The sequence below is a fragment of the Pinus tabuliformis genome, chromosome 9 (assembly GCF_031772625.1).
Source record: "Pinus tabuliformis cultivar Carrire ecotype Pingquan chromosome 9, CPIR1, whole genome shotgun sequence".
In the NCBI taxonomy this organism is placed as follows: domain Eukaryota; kingdom Viridiplantae; phylum Streptophyta; class Pinopsida; order Pinales; family Pinaceae; genus Pinus; species Pinus tabuliformis.
This window is the reverse complement of record NC_142307.1, coordinates 1,879,476,815-1,879,495,114: the sequence shown is the minus strand read 5'-3', so window position 1 is coordinate 1,879,495,114 and position 18,300 is coordinate 1,879,476,815. Positions and strand designations below refer to the sequence as shown.

At 32.4% G+C, this 18,300-nt stretch overlaps 1 pseudogene across 1 annotated transcript; it reads left to right on the top strand.

Annotated features, from left to right (window-relative positions):
• The first annotated feature begins 15,444 nt into the window (after nt 1-15,444).
• Nucleotides 15,445-18,082, top strand: LOC149156417 (RING-H2 finger protein ATL65-like; annotated as a pseudogene). The gene is made up of 2 exons (XR_016262249.1): nt 15,445-16,163; nt 16,313-18,082. The product of XR_016262249.1 is annotated as an RING-H2 finger protein ATL65-like (transcript).
• Nucleotides 18,083-18,300: the final 218 nt, after the last annotated feature.

Below are 18,300 nucleotides of genomic sequence, written 5' to 3'. Positions count from 1 at the left end.
AGTTTGTTGGCTTCACGACTGACATGTCTGAAACTAACAGTTCTTAGACTTTGGAGATGTTTATGTATTCTCTAGTACACTTGAATTAGTCTCCAATGTTTTGAGACCTTCTCCGGCGCTGCTCCACAACTGATTCTTCTAACAGCTTTTATAGAGATTTCTGAGTCTGCCTCTATGATGACATTTGAGCTATGAGTTTGTTTCAGTAGTTCCAGGCATTGTTCCAAGGCCATTAATTCAGCCATGTTATTTGTGGCTTTACCTAAGTGGCAGTGGAAAATGAAGCTTATAATTCCATCCTCATCTCTTAACACCCCTCCATAACCAGCTATTCCAGGGTTGCCTTTCGAAGCCCCATCTATATTGCATTTCAAGTAGCCTTTCGGCGGAGGCTGCCAGAAATCCTTTTCCTTTCCCAAATTTCCTTATTTTCTTCTGAGTCCATTGATAATGGTTTCTTGCATTCCCAGTTGTCTGAGGGTTCTCATCTCATTTATCATGGGCGTGTTTTTGGGAAGATTGCGAACAGTTGTGCTCACTGTCTCTCTAATCTGCTTCAAGATCAGATCCAACAGTTGAAGAGGATTGGACTTTTCATCCCTGAAAATCCTTTTATTCCTTTCTTTCCAGACATTCCAGATGATGAAGCTAGGTGTAAATGATTAAGTTATCTCTTCGATGTATGAGAAATAAATTAATTGGTGGTTGGCAGGATAATTGCATTGATGGCCACATAATTACGAAATTCATTTACTGCCATAATATTTGGCATTTAATTCTTAATGTCGTGGTCATGGAGGTTCGTGCCATAATCTACCCCTTTTTAGAGTATGACTAGTCCCTTCTCCTCAAGTTATTAATGATTAAATATATTAAATTTAATTATGATCACCACATAATTACAATTAATTAAACATAATTAATTATTATTAAAATTAATTATTATTTTCAATTATTATGATTACAATTATTATTAATTGCAATGTTAAAGTTTAATTAATTGTTTATTCAAGTATTGAAAACATGATTAATGTTTAAATAGTGTATTCACATCACTGTGCACCATGATTAAAATAAGAACATATTTCCCTAGTAATGATCGTTATTACATTAAAACAAAGGTTTTTCCAACAGTTAAATATTGCGACGGAGTGCTCAATTACACAAAAATGTTTATAAAGCTCATAACTAACACATGGATGTTACATTAGGGACTACTAAGATTCACTAAGGTTTCTAAACTTTAAGATAAATTTTCATTCTTAAAATTTTCCTTGAAACACATTGAGTTACAAATTCACTTCATTCGAAAGTTCATTCATGATCACGTTCTTGAAGTTCTCTTTTGCCTAACATATAATCAAGTTGTATAATTTTTACAAAATCTCTTACAAAAGTGGAATTTCCCAAACTTCAAACTATGTTAGGAGTTTAGGAACTTGTCATTAAGGGGGGCTAAACTCTAATTCCTCATTCCTTCTCCTATTGTGTCACCTTTAATCCTATCCCAAGTTGTTCGTAATGAGGGACATTAGGATATGTAGACATTTAGGAGTTGGTTAAGATCAACTTAGTTTAATGTTTCTTTAGGTAAAAGTATGTGCTTCTTAGTGTGTTTCTTTAGTATGCATTTTTGTATTCATTAGAATGGATATGTAGTTACATAATATAATGGTCATGATATATTCTATACATAGACCGATCTAATGATTCATATCATCCTTGACATGAACAACTATTGGTCCAAGCTTAGCACCTGATTTGTCCACGATCTCGATTTAAGGGAAATGGAGGGTTATTTGTTGATGACCGATTGTGAGAATCTCTCCTATGTACAAATATTTCTTTTGAATTAATAAATTTCCTCAAGTAGCCACATTGGATGGGGCTATGGACTATTTCTCTCTTAGAGTGTTTTAACCATAAAAGCATTGGTATTATGATCTTTTATCTAGTTGTGTCAGTGGTTACTTAAGGTGTTTGTCATGTGTGGAATACCTTGTTTTCCCAAACAATTACTTACTATTAATATCAACTATCTTTTCCCCTTTATTTAGAATTATTTTGTTTAGTTCACTTCACCTTGTATTTTTCTATTCTTCTTCAATTTTCATTTCATCTTATCAATTTTATCTTTACTTGCTTTCCACTTTTATTATTATTCTAATATGTTTTATTCTATTTTTTGTATCATGAATTTAATCCCTTTCTCCTCTTTATCTCGTGACTAGGACTATTATCATTGTAGTGATTTTATTTAATTATTTTTCTTATTGATTTCTATTCTTTTTTTGGTACAATAACTAGATATCATTGTATTATAAAAAAACACAATAGCTGTCAGCATGTATTACACTATAGTTACGTTCTCCAAAATTTTAATTAATTACTATATTAATCATATTCATCCCTTTGATATGTCCAAAACACAAAATAGTTGCATCTTTATACAAAAAGTGTACAATCCCTTGAAACTATAAATCTTATAATATATGTCTAAAATTCTAAGAGCTATGCAAAAAATGAAAAATTTAGAAAGAGAAAAGTGACAGGAAACATCTCATATACTGATCTTGCAGGTTCTTTCTCCTATTAAGTTGGTGCCATCTCCTCATCAAATTGTTTCATTGTTTCTGCTCCCTTATTTTCTCCTCTAAATTACAACTCTACCATTTTCTGGGAAGACACAATCAAATGATCTTGTTTGTGAAAATCTGATGCCAACTTTCTTAGAAGGATACATTTTACTTCTAGCACCACTATTTTCTTTCTCTCCTTGTAATAGCCCCTGGTTGATTTTCCATGTAAATAAAAATAAGACCAAGGTCATGGGACACGTATTCCAAGCTAAATGTTGGGTAAAGCATAGTGATGGGTATTATTGGTGATTAATTAATGGCTATGGAAATTAGATAAGGCATTGGCAAAGGCAAAGAGGCATTAACTGGCATTTATTTATGAAAATAAAGGAAAATAGGAGAAAAGGGAGATGAAGGGTCATAGATTTTCATGAGGAGGAAATTGAAGAGAAAATAGAGGGAAATGAAGAAATTAGAGGCATCAATGATAAAAAGGCATCATAGGATCAATTTGTAGCTTTTTCCAAATTAGTTTTGAATCTCTCTTCTATTCTTTCATTCTCTCATACTCTTGCACACTTAGATCATTCTTGGAGCATGCTTGGAGCTCTCTATTTTTCACTTGTATTGGAGAAAGAAGGAAAAGGAAATTAGGTAAGCAAAATGAAACAGTTGGATCAACAACTACAACCAAATTTCTTTACAGGTACCAGATTGCATTCATGATTTCCTTACTGATTTATGGATGCATGGTATATGCATGTGATTTTCTAGTTATGTGTTGTCATTGGCATGTATATTTTATGAGATTGACAATGGTTTTAGCCTTGCCTTACCATTTCCTAAATAGCCATAGTGTTGTGCGTTTTTTCCACTTGATTATTTCTTATTGGTGCTCATAATTCCTTATGCTTGTGGGTTGGAACAAATGCTCTGGAAGCCCTGGAACAACTTGGGTTGAGTTACTAGTCCTAGAGCCTAGGTTAGGATAAACACTCTAGAGCCCTTGGTGGATTGAGTTAATAGTCCCTAAAGCCAGGTTGGACAAACGCTCTAGAGCCCTGGAAGGCTATGGGTTGAGTTACTAGTTCATGGAGCCCTGGACAACTTGGGTAGAGATTGATATGGTTGGTGAATAATGTCCGATCATGGAGGTGGAATCACTGTGGTTGAGGTTTGAGGTGGTTTGACCTCTAGAAGCCATGGTTTGGTTTATTCTCTGTGATCCCACATTCATGCTTGGAATATGGCGCGAGGATGATTGGTTAAAAGAGAGATTTGGTTCAACCCAATCTATGGTTGGGTGGTACATGGAAGTCCTTGAATTGGTTGGTATTTTCCTATGTTAATACGAGACATTTCCTTATCGTGATCTATGATCATTTATAGTATTATATTGGCAATATTATTGCTGAGTTGCCATGATCTCTATGTTGGTTATTTTCTAGTTATATGATGTGTACCATCTATGGATCTTGTTATGAATCATTTAATTATTGGTTGATTAATGAATGTATAGACTAATAAGTGTTGTTGCAAATATGTGGAGAAGGAATATAATCTTCTTGGTGATTCTCAAATGAATCTCAAGCTATTATGATAAAATGTGCATTCATGACTTGTAGCTTACATGTTTGCCATGCGCTTGAAGAAATGTCTAGTGTTCTAGGAAGTCCAGGTCAAGTTATTGATTCGAGTTGAATGTTTAGCTTTGTTGTCATGTCTATAATAATTATGGAAAGTCTCAGATAGTTATGGGTAGTGGTTTGGAGGTTGGCCTAGAATTTTGGCTTAGATCTTGAGACTACATCCTCTAAACTGGAGATTTTGGGCTATAACCGCATGGAAGCAATGCCATGCATGCAATTGGAGTCCTATAACCACACCCTTTCTTTGTTGTGCATGTAGTTGGGGCATAAGGTGTGGGAAAAGAAACTCAACTCAAGGTTTGGTCACTTGGGGTGGTCATTAGCCTTGAGTGATGTTTGTGAGAAGTTAGTTTGTCAGCCCCACTTCCATAATTATAGCTTGGAGCTCGAGTCATGTCATAGTATGTCTTCATCTCATGTTTACCCTAGAAGCTCAGTGAAATTGGGTAAATGTGGGAGCAGGGCATTACACTCTTTAAACATAATGTCCATGATTTCTACCACTTGAGTGGAGATTTTCATTTCTAGATCATGAATTTAGAAACCAAATTATGAATCAAGGACCTAATGTAGTGAATGTGCTCCTCATGACTTCAAAGAGCATGTTGTGTATCTAATAGTTCATGGGAAATGACTTGCCTTCTCACTAGGAATCCAAATATTTTCACCATGAAATAATACCCATTATCCCAACACTATCCTATAGTATAAATTTGGGCAGAAGATATGTAATCTGAGTTAAAGGATAATACATGCAATTTTTGAGTTCCCATTGCTTCACAATTCTCTTCATATGAAAAATGGTAAATGAAGTATGCATAAAGTTATGGTTTATGTTTTTAAAGATATTCATCAAAAGGCTACATGTGTGACAATTTAATACCATGCAACATGTCATATCCAACAAAAATAACATGGAGTGATGTTGCAAAGTTCCATTCACCATTTAGTCTCCCATGTCAATCAATTCTCTGATTTTCCCAATTATCATATGTATTGCATTAATGCAGAACATGATAGAATATACATGAAGAGAACAAACTTTTTGTATGCCTACTTTGATCCAGGATTGTTGCTAGGGGATGATATCTAGGTTCAACGTTATTTACCATGTGTTTGATAACAATTTTTGGGTTGCCTATTATTATGAAGGATTCTATCCCTAATTCATTAGTGACTTTGAGCCCTTGCCACAAGGTATAAGCTTCTACCTTGTTATTGGAAGTGATGCTAAGACCTAATCAATGATAAATTCTAGATGTCTCTCTAATATAAGAGATGATCCCCTCACATCTATCACCCCATTATTAGTTTATACTCTTATCCCATTTTTATTCTTTTAATTCTTGACACCTATCTACTTCAATAAATATATATTTACGATATTTTCAATTTTTATTTTTGTCTTCCCTTTCATTAACTCAATTTGACTTAATTTCTTGTTTTCTTCATAATGATTTATAATCATCTTTGTTCCATATCTCTTCTTCTAATTAATTATTTGACTTAATCTCTCTTTTTTCTTAAGTTTTTTACTATTATTAATATTCAAGCTCACTTAAGAGTAATATTTATTTTAATTTTATAATGATTAACTCATTATAACTTATATATTGTGTTTTAAGACATTTTTTTTTCTTACTTTAATGAATAGAGCATCCACTAAAAACATTGAGATGGTTCTAAACTCCAATATAGTTCATATCCATAAAATCCTATCAATCAATAAACACAAATTTACTTTCTCATTCACCATAACCCTCAACTCAACACTCAAAATCAAATAATAATCAAGTAATCAACTCTTTTAAAATAAAGTACCCCTCTGTAGATAAACAAGACAACTCTATATATAAATTGAAGAGCAACTCATTAATGCCCACAAGAACACCTTAGTTGTCTACACTTAGTGATATGAAGTCCCTCATAATTTATATCACCAACTTCATTAATGTTTACTTTGTCATAACTTTTAAGACTAAGTTAACACTGGCACACTTATTTAAACTTATAACAATACCTTACAATAAAAACTTACTATAAATATATTATTAAAATTACATTTACATAAACACTTATATTTAAACATCAATAAATATTTTTACTTAAATATTAATAAGACATTAACCTATAATGACTAAATCAAATTTAAATTACATTAAACATGTATAAACTAAAAGCCCAATTAGCATTATACTCAATATTTAATATAAGTGAAAAAATAGAGCACTCATCCATGCTATATGTTAAATTTAGTGATTAAATAAGATTGTTTAGTGATAAGTATTGTCTACCAAGAGAAATAAGTATTGACTACCAAGAGAAATATCATACATGAGATATAGATTTACTAACTGTTGCACAAAATAAGATGAAAATGTACTTTCAAATGAACATGATGTAAGACAAAAATGTAGTTTTCTTTATGCAAATTCCAAATATACACGATAATGATTTTGATATAAATATATATATATATATATAAATAGTAATTGTAATATTTTATATTATTATATTAATTAATAATTAATATATATATATGAAATGATATTTTTTAGGATTAGTTAATTTTAATCAAAATTTGATAGAGATTTTAAAAAACATGAGTTTAAATTGTTTAATTATAGAATTGGAGTGCTCATAAATTTTTTAGAGTATTTAATCTATTAATATATTCAAAAATATATTTTAAATAACAAAAAATCACATTATTTCTTAAAATTATTTTTGTCATCTATAATTTTTTTTTTCTAAGTTAGGCTAATTCTATTACTGAAAAAATATTGTACACTGAGGCCGTAGCCTTTGCATATCCATGCCTGAGAGTTGGCAAAAAACAACAGAGAAAAAGAGTCCAGACTGCCCAAAAAAGGGAAACCAGTCCAAATCAAAAACCTAGTGCATAGTTAACTTGCTGCCCACGCAGGGGAAACCAGCAATTGCGCAAAATTGTTTAGCAGTTTTTCAAAATTAAACAAAACCCTCCAGGGAATCTGAAACTATCAGATTGTTCTAAACCCCATTAACAAATCTAAAAAGCATAATTCCAGTAAAAAAACCTGAGAGGAAGCAAACACGTGGCAAACATGTGGCCGGCCATGTGGCGTATGCGTGGCAAACAGAGTGGCTGACTAGGAGCGAGGTGGAGGCGACGGGTGTTCCTCCACAATGAAGCATCTGTATTCTTCCATTTCGACATTTGCTTGGTGGAAAGCCTCCGTGTCGTCAGGTTGCTGCTCTGGTTGTTCTTCCTCAATGAAACATCTGTAAGGATCCGCCTCTTCATCAGCCTTCTGGTTCTGGTTCGTCTCCTTCCCTGGTTGTCCCGTGCCCTTCTCAATTTGCCGCACCATTGCTCCTTGGGTGCTTCTCTGAGCCATGTCCAGAGCTACTCTGTTGTGGCTACCGCCAACAGTGGCTGGCTCCTTAATTGTACTGGTTTGGCCACCACCTGCAACTGTCTGTCCCTCAATTGCAGAGTCTGTCTCATGAAAGCTAATGGAGATAGTGGCAATAATGAGGGGCCTATTCATGGAAGAATGGAAGGTGAATTGGGCTGTCTGGAGATGCGTTTGAGGATTTGAGGGAGGAGCTCTGGGGGGCGAAGCAAGATTGGATGGACTACCGCTGAAAGGCGAGGCAGGGGGCATCGTATGGTGGTGGTGAGGTTGAGAGCGGCCTCTGCCTCTACCACTACAGGTGTTTGGGTAACCCCCTGTAAATTGCTGGGCTAGAGAGGAGGTGGACTCAGAAACCGGGGAAGGTGGGGGACGAGCCAAGCTGCCTCTGCTTCCACCCCGACGACTGCGCATACGATGATGAGTTCTCATCATGTTGTCTCCAGAAATTTGTGAGTTTCTTCCTGAATTGGGCTCAGTGTAATGCAGAGGCTCAGTGAGATTATCAGGCGGCTCTGAGAAGGGACCGGCTGCAGAGGCCGAGTGGAAGATGTAATGGCAGTCCAGACTCTGGGAGAAGTGAATTCCTGGCCGAATTCAATACAACAGAGGAGATGGCAGCGCCTCCTGGTGGAAGTGCGATGGCTGGGAGCAGCAGCAGCTTGAGGGCAGTGGCATTGCAGTGGCAGAGGAGGATGAACAGGCGCAGTGGTAAGAGCATCGTCGGTATTCATTTTCGCGCGGAGCCAAGGTTGGTGGTTGCAGTCATGTGGGAGATGGTGTCCCCTTAATTGCCATTTATGACTGTGATTAATTGCATGTTTAGACCTGTGTGCTAGATTACGGAGGGCCATGTGGTTTAGCCACATGCCATTCCATTTGGCCGCCATCACATTATTCCTACTGAGCACCCGCATCCAGGGTTTGTCATCCATAAATTATTTTATATATATATAAAACTAATTAATTAATATTTTTTAAAAATAAATTTGGTATATAATTTAGTATTTTTTTTTAAATAACATTAAACTTCTATAATCTATATATAATTTTAGTGTCTCATAAGTTTTTAGGCACATATTAAATAAAAAAATTTATTATTAAATTAAAAATATTAAAATGCATCTTTCATAGTATTATATATTTTATTTATAAATAATATAAATGTGCGGTCCATATTTATAGATAAGAGTTTTTGAAAACTTTTAAAAGGACAAAAAGTTCCAACTACCAAAAGTAGAACTATTGATTAAAAACACGGGGTTAAGGTTGCCAATTTAAAATTACTAAATTCATGATGAAATATTCTTTAGTGCGGGAGTCGAATAAATTCGAGGACACTGTCGGTATATACCGCATTTTGTAAATACCAGTTTGAATCGTTACAAAGGAAATTACTATTGAAAAGAATCTTCAAATTAGTGTGTTTCTTCGATATGTATTTGCATACATATTATGCATTTGCGTACATATTAAGCATGTGTAGTGATTTAATTGACATTGATGGTCTTCAAATTAGTGTGTTTGTATTAGCATACATATTATGCATGTGTACATGTGTAGTGATTTAATTGACATGGATGGTTATTAGTGGATGATAATTGATTGTAAGATATTTTTATTTATTTATTTATTTTTAAATTTAAATTAATTTGAGGTTAATATAAGGGTATTATGGAGAATTGAATCTTTGACTTTCTCATGGTAATATGTTTTAGTAATGAGACTTTGATTAATTGAGCTAATTCTTGAGGATGTAGAATGCACGAGAAACTCTAGAGTACTCCCCACATTTTGACCAATTGAGCTAACCCTTGAGGCTATAGAATGCATGAGAGAGTACTTCCCCACATTTAGTGGATGGTAAATCCCCACATTTCGACCAATTGAGCTAACCCTTAAGGCTATAGAATGCACAGCGAAGTACTTCCCCACATTTCGTGGATGGTAAATCGAGTAAATCTTCAGCTCTAATTATGGGGCCTTGCCCCAGGGAATTTGAAGATAGTCAAACCTCTTATTAGCAACAACTCGCAACGATATCAAAGAACTTCACATGTAGCTCTATACCACTTGAACTAACCCTTGAAACTATATAGTTCACTTCACCATGTATAAGTCCTTTTCATTTTTTTCAATTCTCTTTCCATCTTATCAGTTTAATCTTTCTTTACTTACTTTCCATATTTTTATTATTATTCTATTTTTCTATTATCATGAATTTAATCCCTTTCTCCTCTTTATCTCATATTAGGACTATTATCATAGTAGTGTATTTATTTAACTATTTTTTTATTTTGGATTTAAGAGATCTGTGGTTTGTACTTTTCGAATCATTGACCGGAGAATCCACAGTATGCATCATCATTATTATTATTTTCTACATCATCATTATTTATTTGATTGATTAGTTATTTATTTATGATAATTAGGCAACATTGTAATATAAAAAAATGTAATAGTTGTCACCATGTGTATCCCTAGTTGAGCTTCTGCCATTATTAATTTATACTTTTATCTCATTTTAATCCTTCAATTCTTGACACTTATCTATTTATCTATATATATATATTTATGATACTTTCAACTTTTACTTTTCTCTCCCTTTTCATTAACTCAATTTGATTTAATTTTCTTTTTCATAATCATTTATTATCATTTTAATTTGTTCTATATCTCTTCTTCTAATCAATTTATTTGACTTAATCTTTTCTTTTCCTTAGAATTTTTACCATTAAAAATATTGATCAAGCTAACTTAAAAGTAATATTTACTACTATTTTATAACGACTAACTCATTTGTAACTTACATATTTTGTTTGAGGATCAATTTTTTTTATTTAAAAAAAACTTCAATTATTCGAATAAAGTGTTCACTAGAAACATTGGAATGGTTCCAAACTCAAGATAATTCGTATCCATAAAATCTAATTATGATTACACAACATTCTCTCATGTGATTTCAGACGTTGTTTAATTCATTATAGATAACAGAAACGTGAATATAACAATTTAAAGTTATCATGAATTTAAAGTTATCAAAATTCATGGTAAGAGTTCTGTGTAAAAAAAAATTATGGGAGAATCCAATCAATTTGAGGATATTGTTGGTATATACCCTACTCTCTGTAAAGACCAGTTTGAGGAAGTCATATCATGTACGAAATGGTGATTATAACGAGTTAGAGTTTGTTTGCAGGTTTTAAATGTTGGCGTAAGCTTTTGAATCGTTACAGAGGAAATTATTATTGGACGAACTTGTTTCTATTTCAATGGAAAGAACATTAAAATCAGTATTTTAAGAGCCAATGCTGAAAAGATTTTGTTAACCATTTATTGTTTGGCATTACTGCGCATTTCTCGACTTAATAATGCTGGTCAGAAGGAATTGAACATTATAAAAATCAATCCAATCATTGTGATTTTTAGTAGAATCAAAACCATTAAAAAACCATGAATTTTTTTAATGGAATATATCAACCAGAGTCATGTTACTGCATTGTCCAGACAGATCTAATGAATCTCCATGATTTGAACCTCTGATTCTTGAGGTAGTTTGCTCGATTGCCTCTCTGCTTACATATCAAATTTATCATTAAATTAATTCTCAAAGCATTTTAGTGAATAATCAATTGTCAATATTTAAATTTGACCCTGAACTTTAATGGTGACAATTTGCAGTTCACATGCAAACCTAAATCCAAATTCAAAATCCAATGGAAAAATGTTATTTATGAACTTAACGCTACCTTGCAGCTTGGGAAATCTTCAACCTTTTCTGCTTTTTGGGAAATCCAACAAATCTAATTTTATTTGAAAAACATGAACCTGTATCACCCATCTTCACCTCGGGACTACTGTGTTAACTCAAACCTTCCTTGCAATGTGAGAAATAAAAAAAGACCACCTCTGCAATATGGGAAATCTAACTTTTCTGTTAAAAACATCATACAATTTATTAAAAGAATTGAAATATCTCTGCAACAAACACATTGGAACTTTTTGTTGTTGGAGTAATCGAGACATGTGAACTTTTTGTTGTTGGAGTAATCGAGACTTTGGTTTGATGAATGCAATTAATGGAGACCCAAATTAATAAAACAGTCAATGCCATCTGTGAGTTTTAGGCCTACAAACTTCAAAATGAAGACTGCATCATACGGAAGTTTGTAAAAAAATTGCCCATTAGCAATGGAAGCCGTGCATGGCTCAGACTCCGATGCATATCCAAAGAAAAAATAATTACAGAGTGTTTCTGTCCTGCCATAACATTAAAGCCCATTAAAGTCAGCGATCTCTTACATTAATATTTGACAGAAATGAGTCTGGTTCTGCCATGACATTAACGAGAACATTGAATGAATTAATGAATGCGCTTCACGGTTGGCGTGTGAAAGAGGAAAAGTCGAAGATACATAACCGCTGAACTGTTTCTGCATCATTGGTCTGCGAAATAATCCCATTACTCGCCCATATGGAAGTTACAGAGATGACAGTGATCTAACAGCGACCCAACATCAATTTTCATGTACAGATTTAAAAGAACCCTTTTAAATGTCTATTATTAAAGTACCTTTTTGAATAAATTGTTTGAATTCCGGATAGGTTTCAGTATTGAAGGTGACAGAGACCGAAGGGAGCTCTCTGGTGTTTCTATTCTTGTAAAATGGCCAAATTTTATGCTGGAAAATTGCAGTGGTGGCATTGAATTGTGAATTTGGTGCTGCAGGGTGTGTTTGTTTTTACTTTCTTCTTAATTGGAGCAACTGAATTGTAGAATTTCAATATCTACATTTCAATCCAGAAGTTCAATCCTCTGTATCTCTATCCAATTTATGATAAATTTAATTATTTATATTTCCTTTGAACTAGGCAAGAAACCTGGTATCACTGTAATATACTTTTAGAGTGTGAAATATGTAATCATCAATAAAACTAACTAAACTAACTCGAAGTCATAACTACTTAAAAGTCATTACGATAATATATTTATTATTTATCAATAAAACTCGATAAATTTATTTTAATAATAATCTATTTATTATTTATCAACAAAATTTAAAAATTATTAGAATAATATATTGGTAGATGTTTTTTTTTCAACCAAATTTAAAAATTATTAGAATAATATATATTGGGTAGGTGTTTTTTTTTTTTTTTTTCATTTTTATTTGAAATTAGATAGGTATTTCTTGAAATTTTAGGTATATTAAGCAGAAATAGAATATTAGAAGTCCCTGATAAAAACTTATTATTAAAAAGATAAAAATATTTAATAATTACATTGTTTTTAAATATATATTCATTATAAATTTAAGAAGTATATTATAATTTTTTAAATAATGGAAATGCCTATCATAATTTAGTTGTCAAATCAGTGGTGAAACTTATCAAAACTTAGTGGTCAAACCATGGTGAGGACAAGTGTATTTAGCTGCTATCAGGGAATGACTCATCACCGTTATTCAAGGAAAACCAGGCCATAATGGCGGGAATGACTCATCACCATTATTCAAAGAAAACCACACCATAAGGGTGGGTTTTCAAAAAAAACCATGCCATAAGAATGGGCTTTCACTCATGTGAGATGCTTCTAAATCTTGAACCATTACCCTGTTTCCTTATGTTCGAATAAAACAAATTCTTAACCAAACATACTCAACAACTTTAAAACATTCTGCATGCCCATAATTTTTAAAATTTATTACCATTAAATTAATTTTTATAAAAATAAAATAATTAAACAATTATATATAGTCATGAAATTATAAAACATAAAATATTAATATTATATAATTTAATTACAAATTTAAAATAATTATATATATGGTTATAATAACAATTTTTTTATTAAAACTTGTATTTTTAAAATAATTGTTAAATATAAATGGGCTGGCTAGGTATATAGTTCTGTTTTAATTTTTCCAATATTAAGAATAAAATATTAATATATAGATATATGTTTATTCCTAATCATGAAAATATAAAATAATAAGCCTATAATATTAATATATATTTATCTTTAATTATAAAAATATAAAATATTAATATTATGTAATTTAATTTCACTAAAATAACTAAGATAATTGAATAGATTTCTTAAAAAATAATTTTGTTATTTAAAAATTATATTTTTATAATAAATTAGCTTACCAAATTTAAATACAAGTGGTGTTTTTTCTAATGTTTAATCTTCCAGCCATTGATCTTTCTACTTCTCTTTATATATAATATTAAATAATAATTTATTTTTAATATTAAATTAATATATAAAAAAAATTTAACGTTAAAATTTAAAAAAAAAATTACAAATTAAAAAAAAAATAAAATAAAAAAATCCAACCAAATTAATATTATTTTATTTTAGTTTTAAGGTCATTATTGTAAATACATCAAATTGCTATTAAAAACTTTTTATTTTCCAAACAAAAAACTTTAAACAATTATGAATTACCTTCATCTAGATTTAAACTTGGAATTTCTTATAATAAACAGAAATCTGTAAGCACATTAATTTATTTAATGACAAGTAGCTTTATTTCCATTAATTAAAAAAAAATTAAAACTCAAAATAAATTAACAAAAAAATTAAATGTCAAAAAATAAATAAATTTTTTAATATTATAATAATTTATTTTTAACATCAAATTAATACATAAAATTTTCTTTTATAAGAATTAAAATTAAAAAAATAAATTACACAAATTTAAATTAAAAAAATCTCCAACAACATTAGTATTATTTTATTTTATTTTTAAAGTCAATACTCAAATTGCTATTTAAGACTTCTTATTTTCCTAACAATGAACTTTAAACAATTATGAATTACCTTCCTCTGAATTTAAATTTGGAATTTCTTATAAAAAAACACAAAGAACTTTAAACAATTATAAATTACCTTTATCTAGATTTTAACTTGGAATTTCTTATAAATAAATAGAAATATGTAAGCACATTAATTTATTTAATGACAACTAGCTTTATTTCCATGGTTTAAAAATAAAATTAAAACTCAAAATAAATTAACAAAAAAATAAATTTCAAAAAATAAATAATTTTTTCAATATTAATAATAATTTATTTTTAACATCAAATTAATATATAAAATTTTCTTCTATAAAAATAAAATTAAAAAAAAAATTACAGAAATTAAAATTAAAAAAAATCTCCAACAACATTAATATAATTTTATTTTATTTTTAAAATCAACACTCAAATCGCTGTTTAAGACTTTTTATTTTCCTAACAATGAACTTTAAACAATTATGAATTACCTTCATCTGAATTTAAACTTGGAATTTCTTATAAAAAAAAGGCAAAGAACTTTAAAACAATTATGAATTACCTTCATCTGGATTTAAACTTGGAATTTTTTATAAAAAACACAAATAAAATTTTAAACCATTATGAATTACCTTAATCTAGATTTAAACTTAGAATTTCTTATTAAAAAAAAAAATAAAACTTTAAACAATTATGAATAAGAACAAAATAAAACTTTAAACAATTATGAATTACCTTAATCTACATTTAAACTTAGAATTTCTTATTAAAAAACACAAATTCTTAAGCACATTAATTTATTTAATTAAATTATGACAATTAGCTTTATTTCAAATAGTTAAAAATAATGATTATTATCCGCTTCATCTTTCATCCCAGTTTAATTCTCGTAAATCAAATCACCAAAAAGAATTCATTAGCTACACATTGTAGAACACCCGAACAATCCCGCTTGATTTAATAAAATGACCACCTCTGCTTTCTTAAATAAAAATTTAATTTGGAATATAAAAATACGAGCTCTGTTCGCCAAAGAAATTTTAGTTTGGGTCAAAACAGGTTTGGAAAAACCGTAAAGAAATTATAGTCCAGGTCAGAATAGATTCATACTTGTTTGGAAAAACTGAAACGAGCGTTCATAGTCGGTTAAAAGCTGAACTTCTCTTCCACCTTCTCTGCGTGAGGTCAGGGTTACTGCTGCGAGATTCCAATTACATTGCATTGGTCAAATGCATAGCCTGTACGCCAGCATTAAAGAAAGACATGACATAGAGTTATATAACGCTGAGATGGATGGTGTTCATTAATTAATGTGGGTGGCAGCCTGCAGAGAGGAAAATTCAATGCAACTTGTGTCCTTTCCGATGTTTAATCTTCCAGCTGTTGATCCTTCTACTTCTTTTTCACTGCCTGCGATCATTTTTTACAGCCCATATATCCAAACACTAAACTGGATGTGGGAAATTGTTGTTGTAACTGATATCATATTGGAAATTACTTGTTGGGTTTGAGTAGCTTTCTGATCTAGGGTTTTTATCATCAAAACCCTGTAAGGAAAAATCCATGACATTTGCCTCTCTGGGACCACGCTTCTGTGATTCAATCAGTTAGATCGTGTTGGCTTTACTCCGCGCATGAGAGTAACCAGCTCAAAAGTCTCTATGAGAATTGTACCATGGAGCTTATTTTCCTAATGGGTGCCCTATTCTATCATTTTGCAGAGCTTAGCACGCCATGAAAACCCCTGCTCTGAGGTGATTTGCAGTGTTTCTCATCAATTTTGTGTAGTTAGATCAATTCACTCTGAATTAGTAGTCATGTTAGTTATGATTTTGCAGTGGGTTTCTCATCTTTTATTCTCAATGAACATAGTAACTAATTACATCTGTATTTTTACAAGAAGTTTATAGGTTTGAAGTCGACCTGTTATAGAATTCAGCCATGAGTTTACCCCCGCAGCATTCCCATCATTGGGACATTTCAGCAGGTGGCTATGAGTTTGGGTGGGGAACCTCACCAGATGCAGCCATAAGTAAAGAACCCACCAAGCACAGCACGGCCACCACCACCTTCAGTCCTGCCCTGATAGCCATTGTTGCAGTACTAGGTAGCGCCCTACTGGTAGTAAGTTATTACAAGATTTTTGTAAAGTATTGCAAAGCTTCTAGATGGAGGCCTTCTTTCAGGAGGAGACGTAGAAGTTTTGACTTTGAGGAGAATATACAAGTCGATGCTTATTCACTGGAAGGATTCCAAGACCCAGAGGGTTGGCAGATAATTACTCATTCATATGGTCTGGACGAAGCTGTGATCAGATCTATTCCTCTCTGCAGATTCACTAAAGCAGAGAAGCTCATAGACAGCATGGAGTGTGCAGTTTGTCTGGTTGAGTTTCAGGAGAATGAGGCTCTTAGGCTTCTTCCCAAATGTAGCCATGCATTCCATATTAATTGCATTGATGTGTGGCTAAGGTCACATGCAAATTGTCCTTTGTGCAGAGCCAATATTGTATATGTAGAAAGCCCTTTTGTCCCTGCCATGGCTTCCCGAATACGTCCGAGTCTGGAGCATGGAATGGCTGGGTTGTGCATGACAGTTTCAGATCAGAAGATTCAGCCGCCATTGGTACTTACAATGCAGCTAGAAGTAGCGCAGAACGTATGAATAATGTAGATTTTCAAGATATTGTGGATACAGGACTGCAATGCACAGGGTTAGATTTGGAAGCTGAAGGCTCAGAGCACGCTGATGGGCTTAATACTAGGAGTATCATATTGGAATTAGGAGGAGATGAAACCATTGCAGGTTCAAAGGGAGACCCAATAATGGAAAACGGGCCCTTGTCTGAATTATTACCCACTTTGTCAAGATCATATTCATTCGGATCTTCAGGAAATGAGCATTACAACTTTACATCTAGAGACTCGAGAACTCATCTTTTGGATTCTCTGCCTGTTACAGACAGTACTGCATCGCCATGGAGATATAGGAGGACTTTCAGATGGAGCAAGAGGTTCAGTTCACCATTCAATTCAAAGGGCCGATTTTCATTAAATCCAAGAGCATTAAAGTCCCCATTTTCAGGAGGGGATCATCATCTTCAACCAATTTTTCTTCGATGTTTGCACTTTCACCGGCCAGAGATTACTACAACAACAGCAGAAGATCTATGGGGGATTACAGGCATGCAGGTCTGACAAGAGCAAGAGGGGGGAGCCTGAGTCCTCCATTTATCAGAGTTGGGAGGTCAGAATCATCGACCAGATTCCAGTCGATGACAAGTCCTTTGTTTGTTAAGAGATCGGTCTCTGTGTTGACATCCAGCAGACTTAGAACGGGTGATCCTGAGGCACTGCTTTCTCCTGATAGATTCAATCGACGTGACTGATCTGCTCAGTGCCATCTATCTTTTTCGGGATGTAATCAGTCAAGTGATACGCGATCATTTAGATGGGGTTAATTATTTTTGAAGAAAAAATGCCTTGCACTTTCCATTCAGGCACCTGGATTCAGAATTGTGATCCAGATTGAGATTTATCTACAGTGAAAATATGGGCTTGTGATATCGATATATGGGTGGAAAAATATAATCATGAAATGGGCATGAAGCAGAAATCTACAAGGAGAAATATATCTAGGGTTTTGATCCATCTGTAATCTTACTATGATGCAAGCGTTTGATTTCTTTCACAGAAACAAACCAACAGTGATATGGTTCAAAGGATCTGATGCTCTGCACAGAAACAATCCAATTATATCATGGTGGGCCTGGTTTTTCCATGGAAACAAACCCAATTTCAGGCTGGAGCTGGATCAAAATTTCTAGGTTCTGTCACTTCGAGGATTCTTCGGTGGAGCCCATGCAAGAATGCAATGAGAATACGCAACTCC